The sequence below is a fragment of the Stegodyphus dumicola genome, chromosome X1 (genome assembly GCF_044657685.1).
Source record: "Stegodyphus dumicola isolate Sdum_Otavi_A_Nest chromosome X1, ASM4465768v1".
In the NCBI taxonomy this organism is placed as follows: Eukaryota; Metazoa; Arthropoda; class Arachnida; order Araneae; family Eresidae; genus Stegodyphus; species Stegodyphus dumicola.
In genome coordinates, this window is record NC_140780.1 from 12,582,578 (window position 1) to 12,608,180 (window position 25,603).

The window sequence follows — 25,603 nt, forward strand, 5'->3', positions numbered from 1 at the left end:
TCAAATTTATTTTCTATTACGCAGGTAATTTCTCTTTTCATTTCGTCCTGACCTGCTTTCATCTCGTCTTTAAGGGATTTCATCTCTTCCTTAACGCATTCCTGGCCCAATTTCATTTCTTCCTTAACGGATATTTGACCAGCATCCATTTTCTCTTTAATTTCTTCTTTAAAAGATGTTTGGCCAGCTTCCATCTTTTCTTGTACAGCTTTTATATCTTCCTTAACGGAGTTGACGGCTCCTTCCATCTTTTCTTGGAAAGCAGCAAATGCAGTCATCATTTGCATGAATTGTTCTTCCATCGCTCTTGTTATTGGCATTCAAATCCCACTTCTGACACCAAAAATTGTTGCGTGCGTACGGGTTCGTTATGAAATGAATGCACAAGTCCGATGAAAAATGAACAAAAATTTATTATTATCACGACAAAAATGCTTAAATTTTCTGAAATTATCACGCAGTATTACAAAATCTCACAGTAGTTATCTTTTAACTACTCAAATGTCCAATAGAACGTAATTCAAAACAGCTAAAGAACGCTAATCCGCGAATTCGCTACAATCAACAACATTAGTTTTCTAAACAACAACAAACTAAACAACTACTCCAAACTGAGATGTTTTCCTCCTTTTATAAGATTTTAAAATCATGCGCTGCGCTAGAATTTTCCAGCACTTTCTCGAAATCAAAAAGAGATATTTATTTATTTAACGCACGCGCTCTTGTATTTTTAATTTTTCCGGCTTAGCTTTCTTTTAATATTCGTCACGCGCTGCACTGCGCGAAAAATAAAACCATTTAATTTATAATTGAACTAACATTAGCTTTTTAAATACCAAATTCGTAACAATATTTTTAATCTTCTATTAGCCATCACGTGCTGAGTCAGAAGTTATTTTAAATGTTATATGAAATGGCTGGGATACGTTTTCTATTATAACCGTTAGTAAACCAATAAAAATACTTAATCGCGTAGCTTATGGACTTCAACGTCGCTAGATTGATGATGGTTAACTGCAGTTTAATAGCATTTATATTAAAACAGATGCAGGAATTTAAAGAATTGTACAAGCGATAATAATAACATTTGAGTAAATTTCTCACCTGGAATACAGGAAATTTTCAGATTTTCTTACCCGCAATGAAAAAATACCACGAGTTAAAATAAAATTTATGATGTTCAGAAAATATTTTTATCAGCATTTCCGTTATTATAAGAAAACATATCTGAAGATCATTCACAAAGCATATTTAGATTGGGTAAGAAATTTAAATAATTAACCTTCTCAAATGATAAAGGGTTTGCCTTCAAACACTGGAATTCATCAAAAGTCGTTGAAGAGAGGTGTTTTCTTGACGTGGTTGCGAACAAAAAATCGTTCATAAGTCACAGAATAATTAAGGAATTTAATAAATTAACCCTCCCGGTAGTCAGGGGCTTAACTCTGAGATCAAACCCTGAAGTCCCTAAAAATAGGCTTTGAAAAGGAAATGCTTCCTGATTGTAAATCTAAAACTGAACTATCAGTGTTCTACCTAATATAGTAGCTGAATTCTTCTGCTTATAATACACTACGGCAGCGGTTCTCAACCTTATGAGTAACGCGAACCATCTAAACAAAATCTGAAAATCCTTGTAAGGATTACGTTAATTTTATTAACAGTTAAATTTTAAGTTTCTTTCCTGTCAAATTCTTAACTTCAACTTAATACTTACGTTCTGGAATTTTTCTGAACACTTAATGAGGAGGAGCGGTATTTAACCGCGAAGTAACTTACAGAGTGAGACAAAATCAGAGTTTCCGATCTACGCGCGTCTGCCTTTAGGCCACTCTCTCTCTCAAAGCTGTTATTATTTTAGCAAGTTAGTTTATTTTTTAGTCTCTTAAGTTCAAGCCCAAGTGTCGGCTTTGACTGTACACTCCAAGACGGGGTTTTGTTAAATCTTATTGGAATAATAAAGGGATAGTTACCGTTCCGTCTTGTTGTTTCTCGTCACACGAACTTAAGCGATTATTCGCTAACTAGTTCTTAAGATACGTCATTTTCTACAGCAACTGAGAATTACACTAGTGAGAATCTTACAACCTTAGTACCACCAATTTACAATGATTATTTTTCAATTTCTCAATGCAAGTATTAAAAACAAAATACATCTTGCTATTTGCACAACCTGTTGGCTATTTATATTAAATGTGCATATATAAAAATATTAGATTAAAAATTCGTTACCATTTTAATTATCAATACTTAAGTTATAATATTTAATTCTCAGACAAACTCAAATAATGTCACAAAAATACGGAATATTTTGAACGTTATTTTGATAAAGAAATATTTTGCAATCCGAGCGACTTAGAAGTATTCTGAAGAGAGGAAATATGACGAATCAGCGGTGCCCTGGCCGGGATTCAAACTCTCGACTTTTCGAATTGGCCGGCCATGCTTCCATTTACACCTGGAAGGCACTTGGTAACGAGGTAAAAAAACACCTTACAAAGTTTGTATACAAATCTGAAATCCAGTTTTAAGGCAACCTGAAGTGTTCGTATTGAGATGCATTTTATTTGTATGTAGTTGGTTTCTTTAACATATATATGGTCGAGTGGAAAAACTGTTAAAGACTCATAATTCGATGAAAATTCGAAACCCAGTGATGGCGATGGCTATATGAAGGCTTTCACGAGTTTTTCTCATTTCTTACATGCTTGCGAGCCAGTCTGGCTCAGAAAGACCTTCCTTTCTCTTTAGGAACTATCACTTGAATACTTTGGATGAAGAAAGCAATTTAGCCTTTTCAAATATTTTGAATCTTATGAATAATTCAAATGAACAAAGCAATTCAGATATTTTGAATTTGAAATCTTTCGAATAATTCAAATGAACAAAACAATTTACTATTCGAATTTGAAAATAAAGGGTTCGAAAAATGGGAATGCACACCTACGAGAAATTGATCCACTAAAACTATTCAAAACCTAAAATGAAAAGAATTCACTCTTGAAATTATTTTTCCGACCATTCCTTTTACCATAATGCTTCCCAAATCAAATAAACCCCTTTCAGGAAAGAAAAGGAGGACTAAATGAAAATAACTAGATCTCCATGTGAGGAAATCAAATTACAAGACTAAAATACACACTAAGCAAAAAAAAAAAAAAAAAAAAAAAAAAAAAAACTAAATACAAACTAAATTTCTTGATAGGTACGTTATCATGTTAATGCATTTGAGACTTTCGGTCAAAAAGAAATATGGTCGAAAGATATTTCGATGGCCTTGCTTTTAAATTATAAATTTCTTAGTTTTTACTTGTATGATTTTACCCATTATTTAGACATCAGCTTTGTTTTAAATTTAGGTATAGTTTAAATTTAGACTTAGATGTTAAGTTACAATTTAGATATGTATTCTGAAAATACCGAGCTCTTGCAAAAGCATTTTGTGTAAAAGCCTGGAATTTCCTGAACGATTACAAAAACTATACAAACGTTATTGATTACTCCTGTATCAATAAAATCTTAATACTTACGTATTATATAGCAACCATCTTGGCGCAATCTGGCGATTTTTTACTGATGTAAAAGTTACTTGCCATGCGCAAGTTTGTGTTTTCCGCACCTTCTTTTTTAGAAAGATTCCCAAACTATCGATATGTAAAGTACGTTCGGTAAACAATATCAATACAGGAAAAGGAAACATACTTTAGCAATTTAAAATAAAAATTTGAAAAACAAAAAAAGTCTGAAAGGTTTCAGATTTTAAATTACGTCCAAAGGGCCTTTTTTTTTAAAGTTTTGTGTGTTACCTTTATTTATTAAATATCATGTTCTCTATGTACTCAAACTATAAAATTTAGTTCAACAGCAATATCGCAAATTAATTTTAAAATGAGCACATCTTTAAAATTTCCAATACAGTCTCAAACTGTATTGGAAGAAAAAATTAGAAAAAATCGCGCTGGAGGAAAAAAAAAAAAAAAAAAAAAAACAATTTTTCCTTGCAGTGTTGCCATTGGTCGCTTTAAAATCGTTTAGTTTTTTAATAAAAATTCGTTGAAATGTTACAAAATCTGAAATCGATAATAAAACAAACTTCACATTCAATTTAGGGCTTCCACATGCCCATATTCTATGAAAGATTACGTTATTTAAATTTTGATGGGTCTAGGTACGGTTGTTTTATCACAGTGCGAGAAACGTACATTTATACCAGATTCTTCATTATTTAATTTCTTTAAATATAAGACAGGGCGATAATATATGGTAGTAACGATTTGAAAAGTGATATAGCCTTTTAAAGTTTTCGACGCAAAATGCCAAAACGAAATTAATAGTCCTTCAGGGCAAATTGTTTCTTTGGACTAATTATTAAGTAAGGATTTTGTCATACACTAAAAAAATAAAACACATTCTTAGTCGAATCTTACTGTATTTTTTTTTTCATTATTTTTCTGCCGAAGTACACGGCGATCTGTTTCCATTGAAAAGAAACTATAAGGGAACTGCGGAGACTCGGCTTCGTACAATCTTCGGCAACAGCGGCTATCTACAAAACGCATTTCGTCGTCCGTCCCTTTAGAAAAATTTATGAAAAATTCTGCTTTACTGCCGAAATTTTACCGCAGCTTGCTTGCGAATTTCTCAAATTCATATTTTGAAACTAAGTTTCAAGGAAAACATTTTACTGTTTGTGTATAAAAATCGTTGGAAATTGTAAAAAAACAAAACAGAAAGCATACGAAAATGGCGGCGTTGCTTGAATGAAATGATTGTTATCGGCAGGATAGCCAGAGATTGTCGCTTTCTGAAACTTTGGTGGTGGTGTATTTAATTATGGCAAAGCACACTAGGGCTATCTGCCTAAGGGGAGGGATGCCTTCGTGGAGGACTTTCTAAGGGAAACTGGCTCGTATACACGTTACACATGGGGAAAACCATGAAAACGCCCATGCAGCCAGTCCGTTCGCGGGATTCGAACCACGGACCGAACTACCAGTGTTCAGCGACTTTACAGCTCGGTCGCTGGTGGGCTTTCTGAAAATTTGGCTACTTCTACTAAGATGGTTGTGATAATACGTAGGTATCCAAATCTGTTTCAAGTAAACTCTTCATATCGCTAAAATAAAATTTCACAAGCGTCTCAATCAAGCATTGGTTTGGTAAAAATGACTTTACATAATATAGAAATCTGAATATAAAATACAACATCTAAATATATTGTACCTAAATATAATAAAACTGTTGTGAATTTTAAAAATCTTCATATTTCATTTCTATTTTACCAACCTTTCGCCATCTGTTGTTATTTTACTGAATCTCTGGCGTTTTGTTTTAGGGATACCTTTACCATGACTATTTAAACCTTATTTCCTATCTAAAACAGCTGTTTTAAGTAGAACAGAATAAAGTTATAGTTCTAGACACAAAGTTCCGGAATAAAATCCACAAAGGAAGTAAATTATAGTATCTTTCTATGCAGAGGACCGCCAGAACAGTAGGCAGGAACTGTTTTTTCCCCCCACTGTCTTTCTAACGATAACGTTTAAACTCTTTTTTTTTTTTTTTTTTTTAACTTAAACATTTCAAACTTAAACTTACTGTAAGGCAAAATTTAAGGGTTTAAGTCCTAAGAAATTTTCTTGTATATAAGTTAAACGTGCGGAATAATATGCGTAGTTATTTTTATTATTATTGAAAATAATAGAAACAGTTATAATTAACTAATTATTATACAAGTATTTTTAAGATGAAGAGTAGTTTTTATTCTCACATATTACAAGAGTGCTTTGCTGCACAAATTCTATGAATTCCCTTTTCACATAAAACACAAACTAAGTTGCACCGTTTAAATTCCGATACCACTTTTTTTTTACTTCCTTGTACGAGGTAAAGGAAGTATGGTAATCACCAAAAATGCCGGATATGATATTTCAACGAAGAAATCCATTTTGACCGCTATCGAATGCAATTTAATAATGTTTTTGAGTGTACGCTGTACATAAGGATAGAACGCTGTACATATGGATAGAATAAAGACCTTGTAATTAAGGACCTTGTAACGCTGTATATAAGGATAGAATAAACGACTCATTTTCCCCAAACGAATTATAAAACTGATTAAAAATGGATTCAGAAGAGATTTTCTCGTAACGTCTGTACGTACGTACGTGTCTCGCATAACTCAAAAATGAGCAGTCTCAGGACGTTGAAACTTTGTATATAGGACTGCTATAATATGCAGTTATGCACTTCTCTTTTTATTTGCAATCGACCATACCAAGGGACATATATATGTATGTCCCTACTCTGTTACTCGGCTCAGTGAACTCATTTTTTATTCTTATATGTTGGTAAATTGCGCACTTTTTGCTTTAAAAAATCATTGAATTATGTTTTTCTTATCTTCCGGTAAAGGTTCTTATAACTTTAGTTAATCTGCATGCAGTAGTTGTAGAATTAATAATTTAATAGTTGTTTACGCATACCTCACGCTTCCAGAAGTATCGCCCATCAATTTTTCTACAGAAAACTCTTTACTTATTGAAATTTTGCTCATTACGTTTTACTTTTGTCTGAACAAATAGTTATAAAGACAAATGAAGTGTGAAATACAACATATGAAAACAATAACTTTTTGAAACGGTGAGCCACTATAGCATCATGACTACGAGATTTCTTTTATTATTAAAAACCAAAACTGAATGATATTAATAAAAACCGCAATTGACCTGAAAGCAACTGCTTTCTAATGAATGGGAAAATTATAGTAACAAACAACAGTGCGATCACATTTCCCCCTCAGTTTTGCCACAATATGAGATAAGCAAAAGCTTGTCGCATTCTAACAGTTAACATAAAAATGCGGCCTTTTCTTTGTTTGGCGTGTCACCTACACCATAAAAATTCAGTTTAACAGCAATATCGCAAAGTAATTTAAAAAAAGCATACCTTTATAATTTCTGATACACAGTCTCGCGCGCTGGACATAATTTTTTTTCGTGCAGTGTTGAAACTGCTCGCTTTGAAATCGTTGAGTTTCTTAATCAAAAAATCGTTTTACAAAATATGAATAAATAATAAAACAAATTCCGAATTTGGGCTTCGATTGGAGGACTACGTTATTCAAATTTGATGTTTCCAAGTACCGTTGTTTTTTTACAGTGCGAGAAACATGCATACATTGATGCAGATTCTTCATTATTTAATTTCTTTAAATATAATGCAGGGCTTCAATATTTGGTGGCAACAGTATATAGTGAAAAGCCACAAAATGTCAAAACGAAATTAATAGCCCTTTGGGCTAAAAACTAGAAATGCTAAATAATAAAATTTTTAAAAAAAGGTGGTTATTTTGTAAAGCAGAAAAGTAGTCCAAGTTTAAGATCGTCTTTTGCTTTTAATATCAAAGATTTTATATAATCTCATTTTCTAAAGCAGGGTTTCTTAAACTTCTTCAGTCGCAACCCCTTTTTATCACTAAGATTTTTTCTCCACCCCCCAGGACCCCATAATATTTACAAAAAATTTGTGGGACCCCATATGTATTGCGCAAATCCGACATAGGCGTGGGTGAAACTCTCAATTTTTTTCACTTGTACTGTAATATACTATTGCAGTTTTAGGTCATTAACTTCTAATTAATTTCTAATTTTAAGACATAGAACAATGTGAAAATTTTAAATAAGTAACAGACGAAATGACAGCGTCAAGTGCAAAGCACGGAAAATGAACGTTTATATCATAAAAAGAATGTGTCGAAACGTTTTTTTTTTCTTCTTTTTTTTGGGGGGGGGTCTGTATTGTCTATCTATTTTCAAATACATTGTGTAAAAATATTTGTTAATTGTTAAATTATTATATTATAAGTTAAAGAAATATCAAAACTGCTAAAAGTTTTTTTGGTAACCCCCTGCTGCAGGTTCCGAAGTTTAAAAAAAGCATACATTTAATCTAACCAAAACTACTCTGCCAAGTGAAAAACTTAGCTTTTGACTGTAACCAATCGATGCCAACTGAGGTAGATTTTATTTTAGAAGAAAGTTTTCAGTGATTCGATACCATTGTTTTCCGAATTTCAAGTCAACCCTCATCTAACATTCCTCGCAAGTGGTCTTCCAGAATAAAAATTACTGTCAATGTGAAGAATTAACCTCGAAAACTCCTGTCTATACTATTCTTATGTTATCTACACTTTTTAATTTGAATTAAAAGGTTTAGTAAAAAAAAACAAATTTCTCTTTTCGATCCGTTTTGATGACATATTCGTTCCATTTGATGATATAATACTGATTTTCCTGATTACCAACTGCGAAGTGTACAGGTCCTCTTACATAGTTTTGACCCTCATAGTGTAGGAATAGATTTCTTAGTTTGTGTCCCTCTAAGTGCTATATCCTGAGTTGCAGCTGAAAGTAGCCGTACTTGTTGAATACTGAAAGCTTTTCGGCTAAAATAAAATATACACCAAATGTCATTGTTTCTCCTAAAGGTAATTTTTTTTCTTTTTAACTGGCGTCTCAATCTTACCCGATCCTTGGAAGAAAATATAATTTCATAATCTTGAAAGATCAAGTTTTATTTCAGATACGTTTAAAGTAAATACATGAGCTATATTTTCAAGGCCTCTTTTGGCATAAATGGAATTATCAACTATGAGTCATAGAAATTCCCTATTTTTCTTAATAGAGTTATCGTTTTTCAGGCTTTCTTATTTCAGACACGGAAGGGACTAGAATTGGAGATGCTACTAAAAGCTAATAAGGACCTCGTAATTTCTTTCTTGAGTAATGGAAACACGGTACAGTTTTCTTTAATAACACTTCCATGAACCGACTCTTCTACGATACAAAGCCTGCGCGTTTGTTGTAAAATAACCTAAACGTATGTTACCAAAACTCATTCAAATGAGTTTATTTTTTAAATTTGTCTATATTTGCAGGGTTTTACTTATACAGATACTTAAAACAATGTTTTTCATAACCTAATACACTGACAATTGAGTTACTGCTCTAGGTCTGAATTAAGATAATTTATCCTACGAAGATTAAAATAACCCTTTTATTAGCTCCTTAAATTTAACAGGTGGCACCCCTTGTGCTATAAAACACTACTAGCTGCGGGCATTTAAAATAACATAAGCTGAAATTGAGAGTTAAGTACCGCAGTCTAAGACTGCATAAAATGCCCTATTTAAGTTGTCCCAATTATTTAAATTGTGTGTATAAAACGTCGACTAGCAAAATGGTTACAGCCGGGATAAACTTTGACAAAAGAGGTAATAGGACCTAAACTATGAGAAGCTCTAATTCTGAAGCAATCAAACCGTCGACTTAAGTACCCAACAATTTTCATTCTGATAAAGAGGATTACGGAAAGAAGAAGTTATAGTAAAAGTTTAAATCCTACTAACTGGCTAATTAATTTTAAAATCTTATGTGCTTGCCAAGCCGCTTTGGATTGTTGACTATTAATCTGAAACTAGAATTATGGATTCTATACCCGATTAACATCTGTATGTTTGTTGTTCTTCCTCCCTAGCTGCAGTAACTGGACCTCCTGTGGTGCAATCGGAACCACGTTATTAGTGATAAAACTGTAAAATGACCGACGTGTTCAGCCTTAATTTAATATGAATATTAACCAGCATACCGTTGACGTAACTTTAAGGCTATCAATTCTCGATTTCTTAATTATTAACCGAAGTTACTGTATCAGTTTTAATATACTTGTTAATGTTCCAAATGCAGTTGGAGCACTTTATGTTGCACTATGAGGACCAGTAAAATGAAAATATTCTTATTCCTTAATTTTGATTAAAACATACCCGCATAAATATAACTTTCATTTTTAATTCCATAAGATTTCGAACTATCTTAAATACGTAAACTATTTCTATTAGAAGTAATCTGTTTCTCAAAACTATTCACGAGAATTTTCTCAAAGGCAGTAATTAATAGTAGAACTGTGCAGAATTAGTTTACGAGAATTTTTGAAAGAGAAATGGTTCTTTAAAACGAAGAATAAAGGAACGCTACGATAAATTAAATTGCTTATGAATTTTTAATACATATCAATGAAATATAGCATAGCAGACCATTAAGAATTGCCTTTCCTTGAGTTTTGCTTTAGGTACATAACTCGGAAATTTCATTAAAGTATGATAATCGAAATTTCTTTTATTTATCGAGTTTAAATAAAATTTTCTTAAAAGGATGCCTCAAGGTATGTCTAATTTTCGTAAAGATTAAGTTATGCCTCCCTAATGTTGATGATTAATGACGGCTACGCATATAAACCGAGCGCATTTAAAAATGCTGCCCAAGAGCATTAAGCTCATTTACTCGTTTTTGGAAATTTCAAATCGCTTATTAATAGCGTGGGCTTTGACAACAATAAAATAAGTATGTTCGACTTAAGCATTTAAAATAACAAATAGCTCCCATTAGATGGTTCGTTAAAATTAAAATCAAGTTAAGCATAATTTTCCGCTTTTTCTGCTGTTAAATTTAACATCACAGTTTTCTGGAAACGTAAAGGAACAATTTCGATATTTTCTCAGAAGCATTAGCAACCATTACGTTGAAGCGTAATATCTTGACTTCAAGACATTAAATATAGTATATAAGCCATTTTTATATACCCACTTAGTATAACTGAAACACGCCCTAGCAGTATTAAATTATTCCCTTGAGGTCAGAGAATAATACCTGTTTAATGGCTTCCCGAAGATAGGTCACGAATTTTCGTAAAAATACGATTTATAGCTATCATTATAACGAGTTGTATAGTAGCGTGTTAGAAGAACTTTTAAGGAACTATGTTTCTAATATAATACTTTTCTTCTATACTGGAGGAAAAAAAATCTCGTTTTTTACCCTGAATTCTGGTAGTGTACTGAGACATACGTTATGCGAAAGAGTTACGACATGAACTTTATAAGATTAAAAATTAAAATTTTACTAAAAATATTCTGCATTTTGCATAGCTGTTTACGTGAAAAAACTAAAATTATTTGTTACTCAGTACTTCCAGGTTTCAATTGTTATAGATTGGGTGGAGGGGAATCTTTGAAAAAAAATTTTTTAATATTTTGTGTTGTACATGTTATTTTTGTGTGCTTGTTGATGATTATGTGTTACTGATACAGATGTAGGAAACCGTTTTTACTAGAAGGGTATATTTAAGAAATGCAATAGGATGACGAGCACCTTGGGCCGTCTAAGCAATAAAACTATACTACCACTAAAACTTAATGCATAATTATATCAAAATAGGTTTAATTCGTGTGGATCCAATGTAGCTCCAATGTTATGACAATTTGGTTTTGCTATTACTAAAACAATTATAAATAAAATACAATCAAAAAAGTGTTTTAAATAATAGGCTTTTGTTTAAAATGGATATGATAATGGACGAAAATGATGAGGAAAATAATTTTAAGAAAAATAATTTACCTTCTAGTTTAATGGGAATAACAAATTAAATATCTGTTTGCAGAAATCTACAATTTCAAATCGCGAATAATAAAAGTGTGGAGGACGCATGATAAATTTAAAAAGAGAGTGACTTATGTTTTTGACATTACAATTAAAGCAACAGATTTCGTTATTTAGTGTGTATTTAATTTAATTATGGCAAAGCACACTAGGGCTATCTGCCTAAGAGGAGGGATGCCTTTCGTGGAGGACTTTCTAAGGGAAACTGGCTCGTATACACGTTACACATGGGGAAAACCACGAAAACACCCATGCAGCCAGCCCGTTCGCGGGATTCGAACCTCGGACCGAACTACCAGTGTTCAGCTACTTTACCGCTCGGCCGCTGGTGGGCATTTCGTTATTTAGACGCCGAAGCTTTTTATCATTCGCCATATAAAATTGTAGACGAATTCTATAAATAGAACTATTTCACCTGTTATTCCTGTTAAACAATATGACAAATTATTTTTCTCCTTTAAGTTCATTAATCATCGCATCCATTTTAAATAAAAATATTTTTAACTGAATTATATTTACAGTTTTTTTATCAATGATGAAAGGTTTGTCACAAGCTATAAATTATACGAAAATAATGAAAAATAAAGAAGAATGAGAAAGGAATGAAGAAATCGCTTGTGTTTAGGTACGAAAATTGGATACAATAACAGTGTTACAACGAACATATTAGTACTTGATTATAAAGCAAAAAATGAATATCGCCAATTCATTTAGTGCACCAAAATGGCAAAATTTTTCATTAAATACACCAAGATGACAATTTTCGTCATCTTGGTGCACTTATGCATTTCCGTGTACTTATGCACCAAAATGGTTATCTTCGTCATGAAATGCTCCAAGATAGCAGTAAAAAGCTTTTTTTTTTTTTTTTTTTTTTTTTGCGAAACATGCTTTGTTTCTTCAGTCATTTTCGGACTGAAACATTTAAAATATGTAAAGAGTTGCTCAACTAATATTTTTGGTCATTCATTCTTTTTTTAAAGAGAAATAATAGTTTGTTTTATAATCTATGAATTTTTTAAATTTTTATACTCGGTACATTTTTAAATGTCGGGGGCCCACCAGTGGTCGAGCGGTACAATCGCTGAACACTGATAGTTCCGAGCTGGTCTCGATTCCAGGCGAACGAGCTGGCAACATGGGTGGTTTCGTGGTTTTCCCAATGTATAACGTGTATATGAGCTATTTTTCTTAGAAAGTCCTCCACGAAGGCATCCCTACAATTAGGCAGATAGCCCTCGCCTGCTCAGCCATAATTAAATAAAGAAAACCTTTTTTTAAATGTTGATACTTTAAAATCATGAACGTCAAATAATCTAAAAAAATCTATCGATTTTCGAAAATTTTCCCAAACCTCATAAATGAAGTTACGAATTTCATACTAGGTTCATTGAAAAGATATTTCTTCCGCTGTATGCGAAGGTGCAGACAATCCCATTTTGGCTAATCTTTGGAATATGGTAACAGGTAGTTTGGCGACATTTTGGTAAGGCGATAAAGGTTACTAGCTAGGACTTTAGCAGTGTACATGGATAAAGTCAAGAGAGTGCGCAATGCCATTTTTGTGCAATTCTGAGATATTTTTTTTTAATGAAAATAGGTCGACGTGTACATGGATACCGTGTATGTGAAATTCTTAAAAACGCGGCAAGCAGTGGGCGATTCTACACTTTTTCCCAATTTCGCATCTAATCTTCGTCATGATTAAGCACTTTTGTTCCATAAAAGTTCTAGCATAAGCGTAATTCGGCTAGCAGATTGTTGGAAAAAAAAATTTTGAGTAAAAAAAAAATGTCTTTACTTCGTGAAAACAAAATGGCGTCCAAAAAAAAAAACTAGCGAGTTGCTGTAGCAGGGTTGGTTGCCAAATTTTCGCCAAAAATTCGCCAAGTTACCATAATCCAAAGATTAACCAAAATTTTGGTATGATGAGTTTATACGCGAAACAAAAATATGCGCTAAATTTGTTTAAAAATTAAATAAAAAAATTCGAGTCGAATTTGGAAAAGCACCGCTTTACCATATTGCATCGTCATCCAGAAATAGCGCGATTGAGTTTGAGTTCGATAGCTTATTCAGAAGTCGGTTAAAAGCCTACTACAAAATTCTATCCACCGTGCCAAAATCGCAAAATTCAACCGAGGCGATTTTTCAACTGAGGCAAAGAGGCAAATTCGCGCCCCTGTATACGATGCAAATTGTTCGACCATTTGAAGGGAGGGAAGAAGAAATATATTTATAAACATACACAAAACAAGTTAACTATACCTGTACTTATCAAATAATCCTGACACAATATTTCCTATTGCGAAATGTTGTATTTGTAATATAGTCAAATATCAAAGAAAATTATTTCACATCATTCATTTTAGAAAGAATTAAAAATCGAATATGCTATTTCAAGAATGGTAAAGTTTTTTCAAATAAAAAAAATATCTCTTAATTCAATTATTTCAATAAGAAATTAAAGAAATAATATACTTTTAAGAACATTACATTGGCAACACTTGCTTTGAAAATAAGATAACAATTATAAGAAATAAGATAACTTAATGGTGGTTAATAGGGCAACACTGGTACATGCATGCTTCTTTAAAAATGATTTGACACGTATAACAACTTATCTCATATTTTAATACGAGCTGTCATTTTGTTACATAAATTTTGCAACAATTGGCTGCCCCAATTCTGTTTTCCCTCCGCTCGACTAGCTTTACTATTCGAAGGCTTTACTATAAGACACATAATAAACAGGACAGTTCTTCGATATTGACATACCTTTTATCAATCAAATCAATTTTCATACCAAGAAAGGCTCAAGAGCTTCAAGAAAACTTTATTTCTTAGCTAACTCTTATCTAACTATGGCCGACAGAAAGGGCTGTCAGAAAATGTTTTCATAGCACAAATTACAATAAGCACAGATTTGCATAGCATAGTCAGTATACTTAAACATTTGCCAGCCTGGTCTAACCGATTTTTATGTTTTAATTTTATTTTCGTGTTTCAAATCTTTAAAGCAACAAAAGTTTTCATTTATTTCTATTCCTTCATATTTCAATCTCTCTAAAACCTGTATTTCTTACAATTCATTTTACAAGAACAGATTTTTTTAAAATATATATTTGATATTGGTTATCTTACAATCAAGAAACTAAACACTTAAAAGATGTTGTTTGAGGTCAATATCAGTTACATTAAAATTAGACAAAAGGGTTTGTCTTAAATCTTCTGAAAAAATTTAAAATTTTAAACCTCCCTTTTTATTTGATAACACAAAGTTAATTTTATTTATTTAATTCTAAACAATCGAGCAACTGAAAAAAAGAAGTCATGTCTTACCTTAGATATATTTGCATTCCAGAAGGAAACTGACAAATACACAATTCATTTAATCCATACAGCAAAGTGATCCAGAAATAGCCCTTCATGAAACCAACTGTACAGTTCCGTCGCAAAATTGGGTACGGATATAAACTCGGACCACGGTCCCGTTCAACACAACATTTTACACAAAAGTAAAGCAAAAACCTGATAATAATGGTTCCTGATTCATCAAACTATAAACTTCATTGATAATAATCATGATTGATAATAATGGTTCAAAACCTGATTCATCAGTAAATATCTTCACTTAGACTTTCGATGCTACACCAGTCGACCTTCATGCCTTCTGTCAGCTGCAACAAAGATAGTTCCAAGTTCCCCTATAAGCCAAGAATACCACATACTAGGTAATGCGACTTGGTTCAGTGGATATGGTGTCTTATGAGATCATGACGTTGTAAACTCTGGATCACTGTTCTTCAAGCAAGGAGGAATTGAGAGGGCGGAAGAGGACCTATGCTTCGTAGATCTAAGGAATTATAGAGTTTCGTCATTCGTTGGCAACAAAGATAGATTGTTGCGATACCATATAAATTAAATTAGAAGACTGGACAGTTTTTACTTCTCTATAATAATGCAGAAGTAAAAACTGCAGCCCACAACTAAAGAATGATAAACAGAAGAGAAACACGCCAAAGTTAAACATATAATTAGCGAAGAAACAAACATATGCTTGGCCCACATTTAGACAAGATCTCAAAATCTTGACTAAATTTACGCCAAATACAAAGTTGTTGCTTTGCTAATAGAGAATGATAGTAGAGAATTGCAGAAAGCTTAAATTCAGCACGTTTGCTCGAAGAATCAATGTTAGAAAACAGTATATACCAGGGGTTCTCAACCTTTTTGTCCCTATGAGCACATTCTAGAATATCTGTTGGACACGGGCACCATTTATAGTTGTATATGTACACTGCGGGGGGAAAAATGGGACAGTTCTATATCTCCCGTCATACTGGGCCGATTGACGAAATTCAACTTGGGTCTGTCATGACTCCAAAGCGCGACTAAGGATATGTATTATATTTCGATATACCATTGTTTTAATATAGGTATTTGGATACAAAATCGGACTTTTTCTGAATTGACATGCCAATTTGTTTCCATATTTCGATTCTACGACTCACATTACGCCAAACTGCCAATTTTTGTAAAAATCGCGCGAGTAGTTTTTAAAAAATTAGCTCATTTTAGCTCTTCAATGGAGTTTGATATTGTTACGAATTTGGTATTTAAAAAGCTAATGTTAGTTCAATTACAAATTAAATGATTTTATTTCTCGCGCAGTGCAGCGCGTGACGAATATTAAAAGAAAGCTAAGCCGTAAAATTGAAATTACAAGAGCGCGTGCATTAAATAAATAAATATCTCTTTTTGATTTCGAGAAAGTACTGGAAAATTCTAGCGCGTGATTTTAAAATCTTATAAAAGGAGGAAAACATCTCAGTTTGTAGTAGTTGCTTAGTTTGTTGTTGTTTAGAAAACTGCTCTTGTTGATTGTAGCGAATTCGCGGATTAGCGTTCTTTAGCTGTTTTTAATTGCGTTCTATTGGACATTTGAGTAATTAAAAGATAACTACTGTGAGATTTTGTAATACTGCGTGATAATTTCAGAAAATTTAAGCATTTTTGTCGTGATAATAATAAATTTTTGTTCATTTTTCATCGGACTTGTGCATTCATTTCATAACGAACCCGTACGCACGCAACAATTTTTGGTGTCAGAAGTGGGATTTGAATGCCAATAACAAGAGCGATGGAAGAACAATTCATGCAAATGATGACTGCATTTACTGCTTTCCAAGAAAAGATGGAAGGAGCCGTCAACTCCGTTAAGGAAGATATAAAAGCTGTACAAGAAAAGATGGAAGCTGGCCAAACATCTTTTAAAGAAGAAATTAAAGAGAAAATGGATGCTGGTCAAATTTGAGGCTATGGAAGGCAGAATAGACGCGGTTGAAACTAAAGTTGGACAAATAGAAGAAAGAGTTTCTTCGGTAAAAGAACAAGTAGAAGAAAGAATTTCTTATGTAAAAGAACATATAGAAGAGAGAGTTTCTGCCGTCGAACAACAAATTGATGATAGGGTTTCTGCTGCCGTCGCCAAAGAAGTTGACAGCCTAAAGAAGTGCATAGCGACGGTAGGAAACAATTCTGAAGGTTTTAAATTTTTATCGATGCCTGCTCGTTCCGTTCTGAAACTATCTACATATGATGGGAAGACCTCCTGGCAGGTGTATAGGACACAATTTTCTATCGTTGCGGATGCGAATGGATGGGATTCCCAAGCTAAGGCCTGTCATCTCGCCGCTTCTCTGAGAGCAGACGCAGCGGATATCCTGCAGACGCTTCCCGAAAATCAAAGGCTAGATTTCGAAGCTCTATCCGGCGCTTTGCAGCTGCGCTTCGGCGAGAAGTGTTTAAAAGACTACAGCAGGCTCCAATTAAAATCTCGTCAACAGAAGCCTACCGAAACACTTCAGGAGCTCGCCGCGTATGTTGAAAGGCTGTCCCATCTCGCCTTTTCGGAATGCCCGACAGAAACAAGGGAAATCCTGTCCTTGCAATACTTTATCGACGGCATCCGAGATACTGAAATACAGAAAGCTCTACGAATGGCGGATGTAAAAGATTTAAAAAGTGCTCTAGTGTACGCCATGAAATTTGAGGCAGCCCAGCAAGCCACTCGTCGAGACCGCCACCCAGTCAGAGCTGCTCAAGTCCAGGAGCCAGGGGATCAAGTCACCGCTCGACTTGACGATTTAACTAGACAACTGAACGCCTTGAGACGGAATATTGGTGAGAAGAAACCGACCGTAAAGTGCTGGAACTGCGGTGCTGAAGGACACATACGACGAAACTGCAAAACACCCCAGGGTACTGATGTTAAGACCGCTTCTAACAAGCAGCAGGGAAACTAATTAGTGGCCATCTCGCGGGGCGGAGGTTGCCAGATAATGAAAAGCCCCCGTTTAAAGCGCTTCAGATTTCTGCAGTGAGAGGCGGCAGTAATGGACTTTTCATAATAGGACATATTAATGGAGTTCCGTGCAATATGACTATAGATACAGGAGCCAACGTCACCATCATCCGAAAAGATTTGGCTCAACAACTAGGAAACAAACTTATCTGGACGCCGCCCTGCGTTACCCTCCAGACTGTGTCCGGTGAGAAGATCGACATCGACGGAAAAGTAAATGTTAACATCACGTTTGGAAGTGCCGCTTACCATCACACGGCATATGTAGCAGAGATCACTGATTCTTGCATACTCGGATTGGACTTTCTAAGGAAATACAATTTTTACTTGGATTTTAAAAATAACGAATTGCATTCTACATCTGAGGACATAGCGTTATTTCTCGTTAATGATGAAGAAGTTAAATCTGTCCATAAAATCATAGCACAAGACTATATCACAATACCGGCAAGAACAGAAATTTTACTTCCTGGATCCATAGCCGAAAATAGAAATTTCCGCTACGGCATCATAGAATATCCCAATAACTGTAATATCCCAAAAGGAGTACTAGTAGCCTCAACACTCGTCGACCTATCCAGAACGGTTATCCCGGTGAGAGTCGCCAATGTAACTGAAAAGTCGAGAGTTATTAAGAAAGGTGAAGTGGTTGCAACATGTACTCCAGTAACCAGCGTTGAAAGAAAGAGTAACATCCCAGAATCCGTGTCCTCAGAGAGCATTACATCGGAGTTATTGCAGAATGCACAATTAAACGATAAAGAGAAAAATGCTGACGATCGCGTCATTAAAGATCTTCGAGTTGTTTTCTCCCGCTCGTCTTCTGACGTGGGTCGAACTAGTTTGACACAACATAGAATAGATACTGGCGATCATCCCCTAATCAAGCAATATCCAAGACGTCTACCGTTTGCTAAACAGGAAGAGGTGCGAACATTGTTAAAAGATATGGGAGAAGGCGATGTCATCGAGCCTTCAGCGAGTCCATGGGCATCTCCCATCGTTCTCGTCAGAAAGAAAGACGGCTCAACAAGATTTTGCGTTGACTATCGCCGGTTGAATGAGGTTACGAAGAAAGACAGTTACCCTCTTCCTAGAATTGATGACATTCTAGACACTCTTTCTGGAAGCAAGTGGTTCTCAACAATTGATTTAAAGAGTGGGTATTGGCAGGTAGAAATCCATCCTGAAGACCGAGAAAAGACGGCATTTACTACGGGACAAGGACTTTGGCAGTTCAAAGTGATGCCGTATGGACTGTGTAATGCGCCGGCAACATTCGAACGTCTTATGGAGACTGTTTTGAAAGGCCTTTCCTACGAAGCCTGTCTGATATACCTGGACGATATCATCATCGTCGGAAAGAGTTTTGAAGAGCATCTAGAAAATCTTAGAAAGGTGCTTCAGAAACTGAAAGAGGCCAATCTGAAGCTGACTCCCGCTAAATGCAAATTGTTCCGAAAGGAAGTGACTTACCTGGGACATGTCATCTCTGCAGAAGGTGTGCGCACGGATCCTGAAAAGGTATCAGCGGTTAAATCCTCGACGCGTCCCGAAAATGTCCATCAGCTGAGAAGCTTCCTAGGGCTTTGCACCTACTATAGGAGATTCGTGAAGAACTTTTCTTCCATCGCAAGAGCACTTCACAAGCTGACAGAGAGCAAGCAAAGATTCTTGTGGACAAAGGAATGCGAGGATGCATTTAACAACTTAAAGGAAGCTTTAACATCTGCTCCAATTCTGACGTATCCTCAGCTCGACAGACCATTCATTCTCGACACCGACGCGAGCAATGAAAGTGTCGGTGCTGTTTTGTCCCAAGAAATAGACGGCCAAGAACGTGTAGTAGCTTACTGGAGCAAGTGTCTGTCTAAACCGGAGAGGAATTACTGTGTCACAAGGAAAGAGTTGCTCGCCATAGTCAAAGCTGTAGAACATTTCCATCATTATCTATACGGGAGAAAATTCCTCCTCCGCACGGACCATGCCTCATTGGCCTGGCTTTTAAATTTCAAAAATCCTGAGGGTCAAATAGCCAGGTGGATACAGAGACTCCAAGAATATGACATCACTATCCGTCATCGTAAGGGATCATCACACGGAAACGCCGAAGCCCTGTCTAGAAGACCTTGCCAAGAAAGCTGCCGATATTGTTCCAGGGTGGAAGCGAAAAAGAACTACATAACAGCCCTACAGGAGGTCACTTTGGAATTATGAAGACCTTACAGAGAGTTCGTGAGCGCTTTTACTGGAATAATGCAAAGAATGACGTTCAAAAGTGGTGCCGATCTTGCGATGCCTGTGCAGGTGGGAAAGGACCGAGGAAACGCAGCCGAGGCAGACTGCAACGTTACAACGTAGGTGCGCCTTTTGAACGTATCGCCTTTGACATCCTGGGACCTCTGCCACGAACTGCTGATGGCAACAAATACATACTCGTTGTCATTGATTACTTCACCAAGTGGCCTGAAGCTTATCCTATTCCTGATCAAGAGGCAGTCACAGTAGCTGAGGTAATGATACAGCACTGGATTTCCAGGTTCGGAGTGCCTCTTCAGTTACATTCCGATCAGGGAAGGAATTTTGCCTCGGCAGTAATCAAAGAACTATGCAAACTACTTGGCATTGACAAAACTCAAACGACGCCATTGCATCCCCAGTCGGACGGCATGGTAGAGAGGTTCAATCGAACCATCCTTAATAACCTCTCATTAGTGGTTTCCAGAAACCAACAGGACTGGGACAAGAAATTACCACTCTTTTACTGGCTTATCGCAGTGCTGTCCACGAGACTACCGGCTATTCTCCATCACAGATGCTCTTCGGTCGTGACCTTCGTCTGCCTTGTGATCTATTGTTTGGCCCCCCTCCGGATGCTCCTTCATCGTCTGAGGAATATATTCAAGATCTCCAGGCCCGGTTTAAAGTGATGCACAATTTTGCACGAGAGCGAGTCAACTTGGCGACGGAGAAGATGAAGACCCGATACGACACAAGAGCTACTGAACATCAATTCCACGAAGGAGACAAGGTGTGGTTGTGGAATCCGACTCGACGGAAAGGACTTTGTCCGAAATTACAGTCACCTTGGGATGGGCCGTACACAGTCCTAAACAGGCTGAATGACGTCGTGGTTCGGATTCGTAAGTCTTCGAACTCTAAACCTAAAGTCGTTCATTACGACAGGTTAGCTCATTACTATGGCCATAGTACATAATGTAAATAATTGTAAATAGTATAAGACCATGGTCCATTTTGTTTTTAAATGTGTATTTGATTTGTTTTATGTATTGCATTTATTGTTCATGTTGTTTATTATTGTAATGTAATGCTTATTAATGCATTTATGCCACAGTTGTAAGTTTAGCTTCCTGTCCAGGGATTGTACTGCCCGGGACGTGCAGTCCTTTGGAAGGGGGCAGTGTTACGAATTTGGTATTTAAAAAGCTAATGTTAGTTCAATTACAAATTAAATGATTTTATTTCTCGCGCAGTGCAGCGCGTGACGAATATTAAAAGAAAGCTAAGCCGTAAAATTGAAATTACAAGAGCGCGTGCATTAAATAAATAAATATCTCTTTTTGATTTCGAGAAAGTACTGGAAAATTCTAGCGCGTGATTTTAAAATCTTATAAAAGGAGGAAAACATCTCAGTTTGTAGTAGTTGCTTAGTTTGTTGTTGTTTAGAAAACTGCTCTTGTTGATTGTAGCGAATTCGCGGATTAGCGTTCTTTAGCTGTTTTTAATTGCGTTCTATTGGACATTTGAGTAGTTAAAAGATAACTACTGTGAGATATTGTAATACTGCATGATAATTTGAGAAAATTTAAGCATTTTTGTTGTGATAATAATAAATTTTTTTTTTGTTCATTTTTCATCGGACTTGTGCATTCATTTCATAACGAACCCGTACGCACGCAACAATATATTTATTATTAGCTCTTTTCTTTATTAAACTTACTTGATTTCTTCTTTCAGAATTCGAAATTTATGCTTAATCCAAATATAATTCGCAAATTTTTTAATATTTATTTTAAAAATTTGCATTTTTAAATACTTTTTACAAACTTTTCGAAAACATTTTTGTATTATAACCTATAAAAGTTTTAACATCATCTTAAAGCAGATGTATTTCTAAGCATATCAGCAAAAAATTAGAGTTTTAATTCAAAATTTCCTAAGATATACGTGAACTTACATTTTGGCGCGTTTCGAAATTTGCTGTAGTTAATATAAGCGATAATAACGAAAATGAGCTTTAAGCACAATGTTAAAAGTATTTGAAAGTATTAACAATGACTTTTTCCGCTCCTCTGCAATGAAAATTTAGTATTTAGGAAGCATTTGAGTCGTAGACTCGAAATATGGAAACAATTGATATGTTATTTCGGGAAAAGTCCGATTTTGTGTCAAAATACCTATGCTAGAATAATGTTATATATGAATTTAAATATATATCCCAAGACGCTCTTTCAAGACATGAAAAAGGCAATTTGAATTTCGTCAATCCGAGCAGTTGAACGGGAGATAACAGCACTCTCCGTTTTTAGTCCAAAGAGGCTTTGCCCCTGAAGGACTATTGTTTTCGTTTTGCGATTTTGCGTTGGTTCACTATAAATGTCCGTTTCTTTTCCAAACTGTTGCCACCAAATTTTAGTCCTGCATTACATTTGAAGAAATTAAAGAAAGAAAAATCAGCATAAATGTATGTATATTTCTCGCATTCTGATAAAACAACGGTACATAGAGTCATCGAATTTTAAATGACGTAATCCTACTGCGAATATGGGCATGTGAAACCACAAATTTGAAATTTGGAACTCGTTTTATTATCGATTTCGTATTTTGTAAAACTTTAACGAATTATTTATTAACAAACTCAAGGATTTCAAAGCGAGCAATGGCGACGTTGTAGAGAAAAAAAAATTTATTTCCAGCCGGTGAGACTGTGTATCGGAAATTCTAAGGATATGCTCATTTTAAAATAATTTTGCGATATCGCTGTTGAACTGAATTTTATGATTTAAGGGGACTCATACACCTTAAAACCCATAAGATGTTCGAATAGGTGACTTGTTGCAAGAATTGGGATAGCGTATTTATTTTAAAAGCAATTACTTCCAACTTTTTACAGCTGACTACATAATATAGCTGCTTTCTGAAATAGTAATCAGAAAGTTTGTGTTGCCACAAATATTTTTATAATTTAATCCGCTTTGTGACAAAAGTTTTGTCATGTTTCCACCTTGCGAGCACATTCTACTGCATAATTTAATTACATATTTAATATATAGCTTTTATAACTTTTGAAAACGACTGTGAACCAGAAATTCTAAGAATTTCATGTTAAATTTTTATTTCATTTTGAGTTGAGTTTATAAAATGTATTTTATTAACAAAATTTGTAATGTTTCCGTCCATAAAATTTTTCAATATTAAAATATTTATCAGATTGTTGGTTCAGTTCGAAAATAGTGCCCATATAAAGTATTCCATTCAATTTCAAGTATGTACCATTAGCCATTTTTAAAATATCATGCGCGCAAGGTGGGAACATAGCGAAATATTTTGTCACAAAGAGGATTAAATTACAAAAATATTTGTGGCAACACAAACTTTCTGGTTACTAGTTTCTAAAGCAGCTATATTATGTAGTCAGCTGTAAAAAGTTGGAAGTAATTGCTTTTAAAATAAATAAAATATCCCAATTCTTGCAACAGTCACATATTCGAAGATCATGAGGGGTTTAAGGTGTATGAGTCCCCTTAAATGTAAAGAACGTGATTATTAATAAATAAATGTAACACACAAAATGTTAAAGAACGCCCCTTTGGACGTAATTTAAAATCTGAAGCCTCTCAGATTTTTTTTTTTTTTTTGGCTCTGTGCATTAAAAAAAAAAAAAAAAAAAAAAAAAAAAAAAAAAAAAAAAAAAAAAAGATCGGTCGCATTTCGCATTGTGCTGGTATCTGTGTTGGACGCAATTTCTATTTCATTAAAAATGAGAAAAATTGCACGTAGAATTTTACTGAAAACTAAAACATTTTTATTGCGATCGTAGAGCCGCGGGCACGCTTAAACGTTCAGCGAGCGCCATGATGCCCGCAGTTGGGAACTCCTGGTATATACAGTGCTTTGAAACCTCAGCTGTTTTTAGTTAGTGTTATAAATTCGTCACTTAATTCAGCTGCAGTACTTAAACTCTTTTACTGCTTCAAGATGTATTTCAGACGTCAAAGTAGAATTTCATTTTTAGAATGAATTTCTAAATTTTCATATAGTTAATGTGGCGCCCTTTTTAGTTGTTCACCTCACCTTTACCCCAGTCTGCCACCTACAGTAAACATCATTACCGAACTAACTGAAAACTTATAAAACACGTTGCTATGGTTCTTTGTTCATAAATGTTGCCAACTAAGCAGGAAAACTGCGAATTGTTGTTGTTGTTGTTGTTGTGCAATTAAATAAGTTTTTGATACATAACAATCAGCAGAAATAACGTTTACTTAGTACCAACCATTGCGAAATCAATGCTGTGTGTATCTTTTCATTATCTTTTAATCCGATGAGAAGAAAGTGTATGCTTGCATTTTGAAGTACAAATTAATGAAGTAACGTGATTAATATATGAATAGGATATTACGGATGTAAGGCTCAGCACACGTTTCTAGACAGAATATATGAAGTTAACGGAGACCAAAAATACAGTGGGTAAAAAAAGTATTGGCTATTGCCTGTAATTGATCATGTTAGCTAACAAAGGAAATGCTTGACAATTTTAGCTGGATGCAATGAACACAGGAGGTAATAAATACACAAATCCTAATGAAACTTTCCTTTTAATATTCCTTTTGCATAAAATATACAATTAAAACGTGAATTTGCATGTCAGAAAAGTAATGGCAAAATCATGCAGCAAAATGCGGGAACAAAATTTAATAATTTTTACCCATACCCTTTTAGCTGCATTTTATAACAGCTTGTAATATATTTCTCAGAGAGAAAACCAAAGTCTTCCTTGTACTATTTGGAGTTTTGTCCCATTCTTGCCGGAGAATACGCTTAAGTTCATCTTTACCCAAAACTTTGTTTCCTAACTTCTAAGTCCAATTTGATGCCATAAGTCAAAGGTTGGCCTTTGGCCTATCGCGAGTACATTTCCAAAACATCAACATTTTTGTTAAACATATTTCCAATCTTATGTGATACATCTGAAATATTAATTTCGGGAAATGGGTTTGAGATGAATAATAATATTGGTTGAACTTTATGGATATCAGAGAAGGGGAGTTGAAAATTATTTTTCAGTGCATTTAGGTTTTCCGTGTATTTCTCTGTTTCAATTGTCTTGTGGTTATTAATATGGCTTGATAAATTCTGAAAATGGGTGAAATTTATTTCTTTCATCTGATTTATCCACAAATTTAACTTTATCTGAAAAACAGCTACAGTCCCAGTCAATTGAAAACAGGCTTTCTTCTTTTCCCTGGGGATCTTCGTTCAGTTTAGCTGTTATATCCGTGAGAAAAGGCATATCGGATAACCAATTATTATTATCCAAGTCTTTATAACTTTTTTCGTTTCCGGAATTCCAAAACTGCTTTATTGGCGAAAGAAGTTCTACAAATCGTTGAAGTACTTTTCCCCTGCTGAGCCATCTAACATCGGAATGAAACAATAAGAATCCATGTTTGCTATCAAATTCATCAGCCAGCAATCAATTACTATGTTATAACGTCTT

At 34.6% G+C, this 25,603-nt stretch overlaps 1 protein-coding gene across 7 annotated transcripts in view; it reads right to left on the reverse strand.

The window, feature by feature from the left end:
- The window catches only part of LOC118200157 (fasciclin-1-like), a 680,498-nt gene that overhangs the window by 533,363 nt on the left and 121,532 nt on the right, over positions 1-25,603 (reverse strand). The window contains exon 1 of one of the 7 annotated variants that reach the window (XM_085807028.1): positions 14,838-15,204. The exons of the other annotated variants lie outside the window; for them this stretch is intronic. The gene's annotated coding sequence lies outside the window, so the exon portion shown is untranslated. Of the gene's footprint in view, positions 1-14,837; positions 15,205-25,603 lie in introns of those variants that run through there. 7 annotated transcript variants of the gene reach the window in all.